Genomic DNA, 11,684 nt, shown 5'->3' on the forward strand with positions numbered 1-11,684 from the left:
CACCAACGATGGTCGGAGTAGACGAAGTGGTCGGGGTAGATGACGGCGACGCTGGCGACGAGCTGGTGCTGGACGAAGATGATGGGGGTGGCCCGGTGGCACGGCTCGGTGAGAGAGCTGGAGTGGTGCCGAAGAAGAGCGGCGGCAGCCTGACGGGGGCGTCTTGGTTAGGAGCGCGGCGGAAATGCTCGAAGTAGGCGAGGAGAACCCAACAGCATGACAAAGACCGGCGCAGACAGTGGCGTTCCCGCGCCAAGGGAGGCGGCGCGGCGCATACCACGTGAAGTCAACGCGCGGGGACGGACGAGTGGACCGCGGGTCGCGGCGCTACGGCCTGAAGGGGCGACGCGGCGGCGGCGGGCAGGTCGGGACGACGGCGGGTACCGCGGGCCACGGCGCTACAACTCGAAGGAGCGGTGCAGCGCGGATCGATGCAACCGCAGGGACGACCTCGGGGCGGCGGCGGGGACCAAGTATCACAGCACTACGGCCCGAAGGGGCGACGGAACGGTGACGCGCGAGTCGATGGAGCCGCGAGGAGAACCACGGGGCGGCGGCGCTGCGGCCCGACGGAGCGACGCAGCGGCAGCCCGTTGCTCGATCGGTGTAGTGGCGCGCTAGATGATGACCACAATCTTCACGAGATTCGACACAGCACGTCCGATTGATAAGACCGAAGGCATGCGTCGGAGGACAGGACGGTGCAGCAGCATGCAACGGGACATGGTCATGTACTATACTGAAAAGCAGATTTGAACATGTTCACTCGCAACCAGCCTTCACATGCATCAAAAGCCAGCCAGCCACGAATGCAGGCCCGACCAACACCACACAACCCGTACATGGCGCGTGCATCGATAGGCCAACTCAGATGCTCCAACAGCCAACCTCGCCCGGGCGCTTGTGTGATCGCGGGGAACGCCAGCCCGACAATTCAGCGCAGGACTGCGAGAGTGGTGCCGACAAGCGCACGTAAGGCAAGGCGCAGTGTTGCAACCGATCCCGTCGGAGTCGATGAAGATGCCGAAGAAGTGCACATTGTAGAAGACAAACAGCGGCGGGCAATGCAAATCGATCATATGAAAGGACATGTGGCGCCCCCATGTTTGGTTTTGGTAATTGATGACATTCTCTATGGACTAATGGTTGTCTTGAGCTATATTTGAAGGATTTGTCCATAGACACTTCTTGAAGTCCATGTGTTGGTTTCAAGGAGTTTATGAGTTGACCAAAGTGCTTTGCAAGGAATTATCCAAAGACTGGTCATGTGAGAGTTGAGATTATTGTAAGCATGTCTTGAAGAAGAGATTGTGTGAACATTCATGTTTAACTTCAAGACATCATCATACTAATGAAGAAAGTTGGAAAGATTCAAGGTTGATCAAGACTAAGTATAAAGAGTGATTCAAGTTGATCAACACACAGAGCGTAGACGATGTACCGAGTGGGATCATTGTGCCTCATGGTATGCTAAGCATTGTCCATTACGCCTTGTGTACTAACCCATGGTCTACGTGAGAGTTCTATGTGGGGTTAGGTATGTGTCCATGGACTTGTATCAAGAGGAAGATACCATACAACCCATGGAGGATGACATCAAGTGGTGATCGTCATCAAGATTGCGGTGTGCAAGTTCAAGTGGAGCATCACGAAGAGATCAAGTGCTTGAAGCTTGCCGTCCATTGTGGTGACAATGGACTTGTGAAGATGTGCGGAAGAGTGGCTCACCCATAGTGGAGTATGGGGGAGCAATCAACTAGTCTTCATCGACCCAACGCAATCAAGAAAGGTGGTCCATCTTGAGGAGGACAAGATCGTCATCATCTAGCTCAAGTGGATTATGCGCAAGGCAAAGGTTTGCCCTTGGTAGGTTTTCTATTTTACTGGTCTCATGGTGGTAGTTGGGAGACCGGGTTATAGGATCGATTGCCATACTATCAAGGGGGCTCTTAAATTGGTAGCTTGATCATATCGTTCGTAGAGAGCTCAAACCATTGCATCCTTGCATCATCTTTCTTGGTTCTTGTTTGGTTCTCCTTGTGAGATTTGGAGCTTATGGTCATCTTCATGACAAGCTCGAGTTCATCGAAAACGGAGTTCATATGCATCTTCTATGATGTTTTCGATGTTGGGTTTTTTGCCGATTCTTCATTCATGCTTGAGTTACTGCTACTCATTGTCATCTATCCAACAAGCTTGAGTTTTCTCAATTCGGAGTTCATTTGCAGAAGTTCTGGCAGTTTATGCATTATTGCGTCCTCTGTTTTCTCTGTTGTGTTCCTGAAAGCCTCAAGCGGTAGTACCGCGGCCCTGTGCCGCGCGTAGTACCGCTGCTTCTGGGGATGCGTTTTTTGTGTTGGGTTTCACGGTAGTGGAGCGGTAGTACCTCTTATAAGCGGTAAGCGGTACTACCTCTCCACCCGAGCGGTACTACCTCTCCCCAGAGCGGTACTACCTCTCTGGCAGAACTACAGCTCATGTTTTTCTCTCTCATTGGGCTGTTTTGACTGTGTTAAGCGGTAGTACCGCTTGTGCACGACCTGAGTGCATAACGGTTGGATTCGGGGGTGTCTATAAAAGGGGGTCTTCCTCCCTAATGAACCTTATCCCTTTAGCTTGAGTTCTTCCCCCATTGTTGACCTTCTTCGAGCTTGCTATCTCTCAATCCCTCCATGGATTCTTGCTAGTTTTTGGGGGAAAAGAGAGAGGAGATCTAGATCCACACTTCCACCAATCACTTTCTCCTCTATGTGAGGGAAACCCCTTGGATCTAGATCTTGGAGTTCTTGGTGTTCTCCTTCTTGTTCTTCCTCTCCTTTTCCTCCATAGCTTTTGTTGCTTTGGTGGGATTTGAGAGTGAGGGACTTGGGCACTCCGTGTGCCCTTGCCATTGCATTTGGTGCATAGGTTTGAGTTCTCCATGGTAATACGTGGAAGTTACAAGTTGAGAAGCTTATTACTCTTGGGTGCTTGGTACCCTTGAGCATGTTCCTCTTGGGTGTCTGGGCGCCCTAGACGGTTGGTGGTGCTTCAGAGCTCAATCATTATGGTGTAAAGCTCCGGGCAAGCGTCGGGGTCTCCAATTAGGTCCGTTGTGGAGATCACGCCGAGCTATTTGACGGGTACAGGTGACCGCCCCCAAGGGTTGCCAAAGTGTACGGGTTCGGTGACCGCCCCCAAGGGTTGCCAAAGTGTACGGGTTCGGTAAGGATCCCTTAGTGGAATCACGACATCTTGCATTGTGCGAGGGCATGAGGAGATTACAGTGGCCCTAGTGGCTTCTTGGGGAGCATTGTGCCTCCGCACCGCTCCAAATGTAGATTAGCATCCGCAAGGGTGTGAACTTCGGGATACATCGTCGTCTCCGCGTGCCTCGGTTATCTCTTACCCGAGCCCTTTACTTATGCACTTTACTTTGTGATAACCTTTGTGTTTCATGTTATATATCTTGCTATCACTTAGTTGTTCATCTTGCTTAGCATAAGTTGTTGGTGCACATATGTGAGCCTAATTGTTGTAGGTTTTGTGCTTGACAAATTAACCGCTAGGTTTATTCCGCATTTGTTCAAGCCTAAACCGTAATTATTTTAAAACGCCCATTCACCCCCTCTAGGCGACATCCTCGATCTTTCATCATAGATAGGAAAAGCAAAGAAAGATAACACCGATCAATCGATCAGCGAGAGAGAAAAACCCCAATCAATCAGATCGGGAAAAATACTCTAGGGCAGCCTATCAACGCGATCAGCAGGACGAACCCTAGTTACGGGCGGCACGGACCCTGACGGCGGTCATGGAAGCCGACCACCCCGGGGGCAGCGCGCGGGCGGAAGCGTCGGGCGACGACTAGGGTTTGGATCGGTTAGGCTGATACCATGTTAGAAGGGAGAGAGGGATTTGGTGGAATAGTTGATTGTATTGCTTGAGCCTCATAGGCATATATATAGGAGTACATGATCATCTTGGAGTACAAGGCAAGGTAGAATAATATCCTACGCTATCCTAGCTTTTCTAATAATCATGATACTCAACAGTGAGTGATGAGATTTCTGTTGGGGACGTAGGGCGACGATCGCGTCGAAGGAGTATAGGGCAGTTGATGAGCGAAGTATAAGCAGGAGGAGAGAAGACAAGCAGAACCGATGAAGGACGGCAGGTGAAAGGGAGAGGATGGATGGCAGATGAAGGAGGACATGGTCAAGTTGTTGACCTCATTGAAGGAAATATGCCCTAGAGGCAATAATAAAGTTGTAATTTTATATTTCCCTATTCATGATAAAGATTTATTATTCATGCTAGAATTGTATTGATCGGAAACTTAAATATATCTGTGAATACATAAACAAATACCGTGTCCCTAGTAAGCCTCTACTAGACTAGCTCGTTGATCAAAGATGGTTAAGGTTTCCTAACCATGGACATGAGTTGTCATTTGATAACGGGGTCACATCATTAGGAGAATGATGTGATGGACAAGACCCATCTGTTAGCTTAGCATAATGATCGTTCAGTTTTATTGCTATTGCTTTCTTCATGTCAAATACATATTCCTTCGACTATGAGATTATGCAACTCCCGGATACCGGAGGAATACCTTGTGTGCTATCAAACATCACAACGTAACTGGGTGATCACAAAGATGCTCTAGGGTATCTCCGAAGGTGTTTGTTGAGTTGGCATAGATCGAGATTAGGATTTGTCACTCCGAGTATCGGAGAGGTATCTCTGGGCCCTCTCGGTAATACACATCCTAAGCTTGCAAGGGAATGACTAAGGAGTTGGTCACGAGGTGATGTATTACGGAACGAGTAAAGAGACTTGCCGGTAACGAGATTGAACTAGGTATGAAGATACCGACGATCGAATCTCGGGCAAGTAACATACCGATGAACAAACGGAGTTACGTATGTTGTCATAACGGTTCGACCGATAAATATCTTCGTAGAATATTTAGGAGCCAATATGGGCATCCAGGATCTGCTATTGGTTATTGACCGGAGAGGTGTCTCGGTCATGTCTACATAGTTCTCGAACCCGTAGGGTCCGCACGCTTAACGTTCGATGACGATATAGTATTATATGAGTTATGTGATTTGGTGACCGAATGTTGTTCGGAGTCCCGGATGAGATCACGGACATGACGAGGAGTCTCAAAATGGTCGAGAGGTAAAGATTGATATATAGGACGATGGTATTCGGAGACCGGAAGTGTTTCAGGGGGTACCGGGTACTTATCGGGTCAACGGAAGGGGTTCCGGGCACCCCCGGCAAAAGATATGGGCCTTATGGGCCAAGAGGGGAAACGCACCAGCCACAAGGGGCTGGTGCGCCCCCCCCCCATATGGGCCGACCTAGGAGGATAAGGAAAGAGGGGAAGGGAAAGGAAAGAGTGGAATAGGATTCCCCCTTCCTTCCCTCTCCCCCCTCTTTCCTTCCCACTCCGACAAACATGGCACGGGGGCGCGGCGAAGGGCAGGAGCCCAAGTAGGATTCGGACCTACTTGGGGCGCCCTTTGGCCTCTCCCCTCTCCCTCCCACCTATATATATGAGGAGGGGGGGTGCCTAGCACACACCAGACAATTGCCTAGCCGTGTGCGCCCCCCCCCCCCACCATTTACACCCCGGTCATATTTTCGTAGTGCTTAGGCGAAACCCTGCGGAGATAACTTCACCATCACCGTCACCATGCAGTCGTGCTGCCGGAACTCATCTACTACTTTGCCCATCTTGCTGGATCAAGAAGGCGAGGACGTGACCGAGCTGAACGTGTGCACAACTCGGAGGTGCCGTACATTCGGAATTTTTTTGTTTTCATGCAACGTTCCCCAACAGTGGCATCATGAGCCAGGTCTATGCGTAGATGATATGCACGAGTAGAACACAAAGAAGTTGTGGGCGGTGATGTTCATACTTCTTACCACCAACGTCTTATTTTGATTCAGCGGCATTGTGGGATGAAGCGGCCCGGACCAACCTTACATGTCCACGCACATGAGACTGGTTCCACTGACTGACATGCAACTAGTTTTGCATAAAGGTGGCTGGCGAGTGTCTGTTTCTCCTACTTTAGTTGAATCGAATTTGACTGCGGCCGGTCCTTGAAGAAGGTTAAAACAGCAAACTTGATAAATCACCGTTGTGGTTTCTGTCGTAGGTAAGAACGGTTCTTGCTAGAAACCCGTAGCAGCCACGTAAAACTTGCAACAACAAAGTAGAGGACGTTTAACTTGTTTTTGCAGGGTATGTTGTGATGTGATATGGTCAAGACATGATGTGATATACGTTATTATATGAGATGATCATGTTTTGTAATTTATCGGCAACCGGCAGGAGCCTTATGGTTGTCTCTTTATTGTATGAAATGAAAACGCCATGTAATTGCTTTACTTTATCGCTATGCATTAGCAATAGTTGTAGAAGCAATAGTTGGTGAGACGACCACGACGCAATGATGGAGATCAAGGTGTCGAGCCGGTGACGATGGAGATCATGACGATGCTTTGGAGATGGAGATCAAAAGCACGAGATGATGATGGCCATATCATGTTACATATTTTTATTGCATGTGATGTTTATCTTTTATGCATCTTATTTTGCTTAGAACGACGGTAGCATTATAAGATGATCCCTTCACTAAATTTCAAGATATAAGTGTTCTCCCTGAGTATGCACTGTTGCGAAAGTTCGTCGTTTCGAGACACCACGTGATGATCGGGTGTGATAGACTCTACGTTCACATACAATGGGTGTAAGACTGTTTTGCACATGCAGAATACTTGGGTTAAACTTGACGAGCCTAGCATGTACAGACATGGCCTCGGAACACTGGAGACCGAAAGGTCAAACGTGAGTCATATAGTAGATATGATCAACATAGAGATGTTCACCATTGATGACTACCCCATCTCACGTGATGATCGGACATGGGTTAGTTGATTTGGATCATGTATCACTTAAATAACTTGAGGGATGTTAATTTAAGTGGGAGTTCATTAGTAATTTGATTAATTGAACTTAAACTTATCATGAACTTAGTCTTAATAGTTTTTGCATATCTATGTTGTAGATCAATAGATCGCGATATAGCTCCCCTATTTTTGTATGTTCCTAGAGAAAACTAAGTTGAAAGATGATAGTAGCAATGATGCGGACTGGGTCTATGATCTGAGGATTATCCTCATTGCTGCACAGAAGAATTATCTCCTTGATGCACCCCTAGGTGACATACCTATTGCAGGAGTAGATGTAGACATTATGAACGTTTGGCAAGCTCGATATGATGACTACTTAATAGTTTAGTGCGCCTTGCTTTACGGCTTAGAACCGGGAATTCAAAAATGTTTTGAATGCCTCCGAACATATGAGATGTTCCAAGAGATGAAATTGGTATTTCAGACTCATGCCCGTGTCGGGAGGTATGAGACCTCTGACAAGTACTTTGCCTACAAGATGGAGGAGAATAGCTCAGCCAGTGAGCATGTGCTCAGAATGTCTCGGTACTACAATCGCTTGAATCAAGTGGGAGTTAATCTTCCAGATAAGATAGTGATTGACAGAATTCTCTAGTCACTATCACCAAGCTACTAGAACTTCGTGATGAACTATAATATGAAAGGGATGACGAAAAAGATTCCTGAGATCTTCGCGATGCTGAAATCGGCAAAGGTAGAAATCAAGAAAGAGCATCAAGTGTTGATGGTTAACAAAACCACTAGTTTCAGGAAAAAGGACAAGGGACAGAAAGGGAAGTTCAAGAAGAACAACAAACAAGTTGCCGCTCCCATGAAGAAGCCCAAAGCTAGACCCAAGCCTGAAACTGAGTGCTTATACTACAAATGGAAAGGTCACTAGAAGCGGAACTACCCCAAATACTTGGCGGATAAGAAGGATGGCAAAGTGAACAAAGGTATATTTGATATACGTGTTATTGATGTGTACTTTATTAGTGTTCGTAGTAACCCCTGGGTATTTCTTACCGGTTCAGTTGCTAAGATTAGTAACTCGAAATAGGAGTTGCAAAATAAACAAAGACTAGTTAAGGGCGAGATGACAATGTGTGTTGGAAGTGATTCCAAGGTTGATACGATCACCATCGCACACTCCCTCTACCTTCGGGATTAGTGTTGAACCTAAATAAATGTTGTTTGGTGTTTGCGTTGAGCATGAATATGATTAGATCATGTTTATTGCAATACGGTTATTCATTTAAGTCAGAGAATAATTGTTGTTCTGTTAAATGAATAAAACCTTCTATGGTCATACACCCAATGTGAATGGTTTATTGAATCTCGATCGTAGTGATACACATATTCATAATATTGATGCCAAAAGATGCAAAGTTAATAATGATAGTGCAACATACTTGTGGCACTGCCATTTAGATCATATTGGTGTAAAACGCATGAAGAAACTCCATGCCGATGGACTTTTGGAATCACTTGATTATGAATCATTTGTGAAGGAAATATGCCCTAGAGGCAATAATAAAGTTGTTATTTATATTTCCTTATATCATGATAAATGTTTATTATTCATGCTAGAATTGTATTAACCGGAAACTTAGTACATGTGTGAATAAATAGACAAACAGAGTGTCCCTAGTATGCCTCTACTTGACTAGCTCGTTAATCAAAGATGGTTAAGTTTCCTGGCCATAGACATGAGTTGTCATTTGATGAATAGGATCACATCATTAGAGAATGATGTGATGGACAAGACCCATCCGTTAGCTTAGCACTATGATCGTTTAGTTTATTGCTATTGCTTTCCTCATGACTTATACATGTTCCTATGACTATGAGATTATGCAACTCCCGAATACCGGAGGAACACTTAGTTTGCTGAGTTGGCATAGATCGAGATTAGGATTTGTCACTCAGTGTTTCGGAGAGGTATCTCTGGGCCCTCTCGGTAATGCACATCACAATAAGCCTTGCAAGCAATGTGACTAATGAGTTAGTTCCGGGATGATGCATTACGAAAAGAGTAAAGAGACTTGCCGGTAACGAGATTGAACTAGGTATGGTGATACCGATGATCGAATCTTGGGCAAGTAACATACCGATGACAAAGGCAACAACATATGTTGTTATGCGGTTTGACCGATAAAGATCTTCGTAGAATATGTAGGAGCCAATATGAGCATCCAGGTTCCGCTATTAGTTATTGACCGGAGATATGTCTCGGTCATGTCTACATAGTTCTCGAACCCGTAGGGTCCGCACGCTTAACGTTCGATGACGATTTGTATTATGAGTTTATGTGATTTGATGACCGAAGGTTGTTCGGAGTCCCGGATGAGATCACGGACGTGACGAGGAGTCTCGAAATGGTCGAGACATAAAGATTGATATATTGGAAGGTTATATTCGGACACCGGAATGGTTCCGAAGTGTATCGGGTATTTTCCGGAGTACCGGGAGGTTACCGGAACCGCCCGGGGGGTTAATAGGCCTTCATGGGCCTTAGTGGAAGAGAGGAGGCAGCAGCCAGGTGGAGGCGCGCGCCCCCCAAGCCCAAACCGAATTGGACTAGGGTTTGAGGGGGCGGCCCCCCTTTCCTTTCTCTCCTCCTCCTCTTTCCCCCTTCTCCTTGTAGGAATAGGAAAGGGGGGGGGGCGAATCCTACTGGGAGTAGGACTCCCCCCTTGGGCGCGCCACACCTTGGCCGGCCTCCTCCTCCCTCCCCCCTTTATATATGTGGGAGGGGGGCACCCCAAAGGCACACCAAAGTTTCTCTTAGCCGTGTGCGGTGCCCCCCTCCACAGTTACACACCTCGGTCATATCGTCGTAGTGCTTAGGCGAAGCCCTGCGCCGGTAACTTCATCATCACCGTCGCCACGCCGTCATGCTGACGGAACTCTCCCTCGGCCTCAACTGGATCAAGAGTACGAGGGACGTCATCGAGCTGAACGTGTGCTGAACGCGGAGGTGCCGTACGTTTGGTACTTGGATCGGTTGGATTGCGAAGAAGTTCGACTACATCAACCGCGTTACTAAACGCTTCCGCTTTCGGTCTATGAGGGTACGTGGACACACTCTCCCCTCTCGTCGCTATGCATCTCCTAGATAGATCTTGCGTGATCGTAGGGAAATTTTTGAAATTACTACGTTCCCCAACAGTGGCATCCGAGCCAGGTCTATGTGTAGATGTTATATGCACGAGTAGAACACAAAGAGTTGTGGGCGATAATAGTCATACTGCTTACCAGCATGCCATACTTTGATTCGGCGATATTGTTGGATGAAGCGGCCCAGATCGACATTACATGACCGCGTTCATGAGACTGTTCTACCGACGTGCTTCGCACATAGGTGGCTAGTGGGTGTCTGTTTCTCCAGCTTTAGTTGAATCGAGTGTGACTATGCCCGGTCCTTGTTGAAGGTTAAAACAGCACACTTGACGAAAAATCGTTGTGGTTTTTGATGCGTAGGTAAGAACGGTTCTTGCTAAGCCCGTAGCAGCCACGTAAAACTTGCAACAACAAAGTAGAGGATGTCTAACTTGTTTTTGTAGGGCTTACTATGATGTGATATGGTCAAGACGTGATGATATATAAATTGTTGTATGAGATGATCATGTTTTGTAAAAGTTATCGGCAACTGGCAGGAGCCTTATGGTTGTCGCTTTATTGTATGAAATGCAATCGCCGTGTAATTGCTTTACTTTATCACTAAGCGGTAGCGATAGTCGTAGAAGCAATAGTTGGCGAGACGACAACGATGCTTCGATGGAGATCAAGGTGTCAAGCCGGTGAAGATGGTGATCATGACGGTGCTTTGTAGATGGAGATCAAAGGCACAAGATGATGATGGCCATATCATATCACTTATATTGATTGCATGTGACACTACAAAAAAAATACACTTCCGTGATGATACGTGTTTGTCACAGTAGGTCACGTTTTCTGTCATGCATGTACATCCATGGCGATTTTATGACAGAATCAAGATAGTCATACCTATGCTGTCATAGAAGTGTTCCATGACATTACCAAAATTATCATCACGGAAGTGTCCACTTCCATGACGATAAATCGCGCGTCGTAGAAGTGCTTTCGTTAAGGGTGACCGACACGTGGCATCCACCGTAACGGCTCGCCGTTAAGCTATCGGGTCCAGTTTTGGATCCGATAACCCGTTAACAGCCCCGACCAATGGGGATTTTCCACGTGTAAAATCATCATTGGCTGGAGGAAACACGTGTCGGCTCACCGTTGGGACAGATGTCATCCACTCATTGGACAGAACGCGCCTATGATACGTCGACACCTGGCACGGCCCAGAGGCCCATTCCTATGAAAAGGCCGGCCCATTTGACTTGGTCAAAAGGTGGCGGGCCGGCCCACGGAAAGCCTGTTACGGCTTGTTCGCATCTAGCACATTTACAGTCCTCTAACCCAGGGCCCGTTACGACCTATCCGAATTAGGCCCAGTAGCGTCATCTGGGCCGTCCAATATGATTCCAGCCCGTGTTAACTTCCGGCCCATGTATGGCCCATGACGTCTTTCGGCCCATATGAGGCCCTTTGTAACTCTTGGCCCATTAACGGCCCGTGGTGAAACTGGACCGTAATGAACAGTGTATCACTTTATACCCATTAACGGCCCATTATTCCGTTGGGATGTTTCCAGCTCATGTTATCTTTTGGCCTTCTCAGGGCCCATTTATTCTTGGGCTCAT

This window comes from Triticum aestivum, chromosome 7D (genome assembly GCF_018294505.1).
Source record: "Triticum aestivum cultivar Chinese Spring chromosome 7D, IWGSC CS RefSeq v2.1, whole genome shotgun sequence".
Classification (NCBI taxonomy): domain Eukaryota; kingdom Viridiplantae; phylum Streptophyta; class Magnoliopsida; order Poales; family Poaceae; genus Triticum; species Triticum aestivum.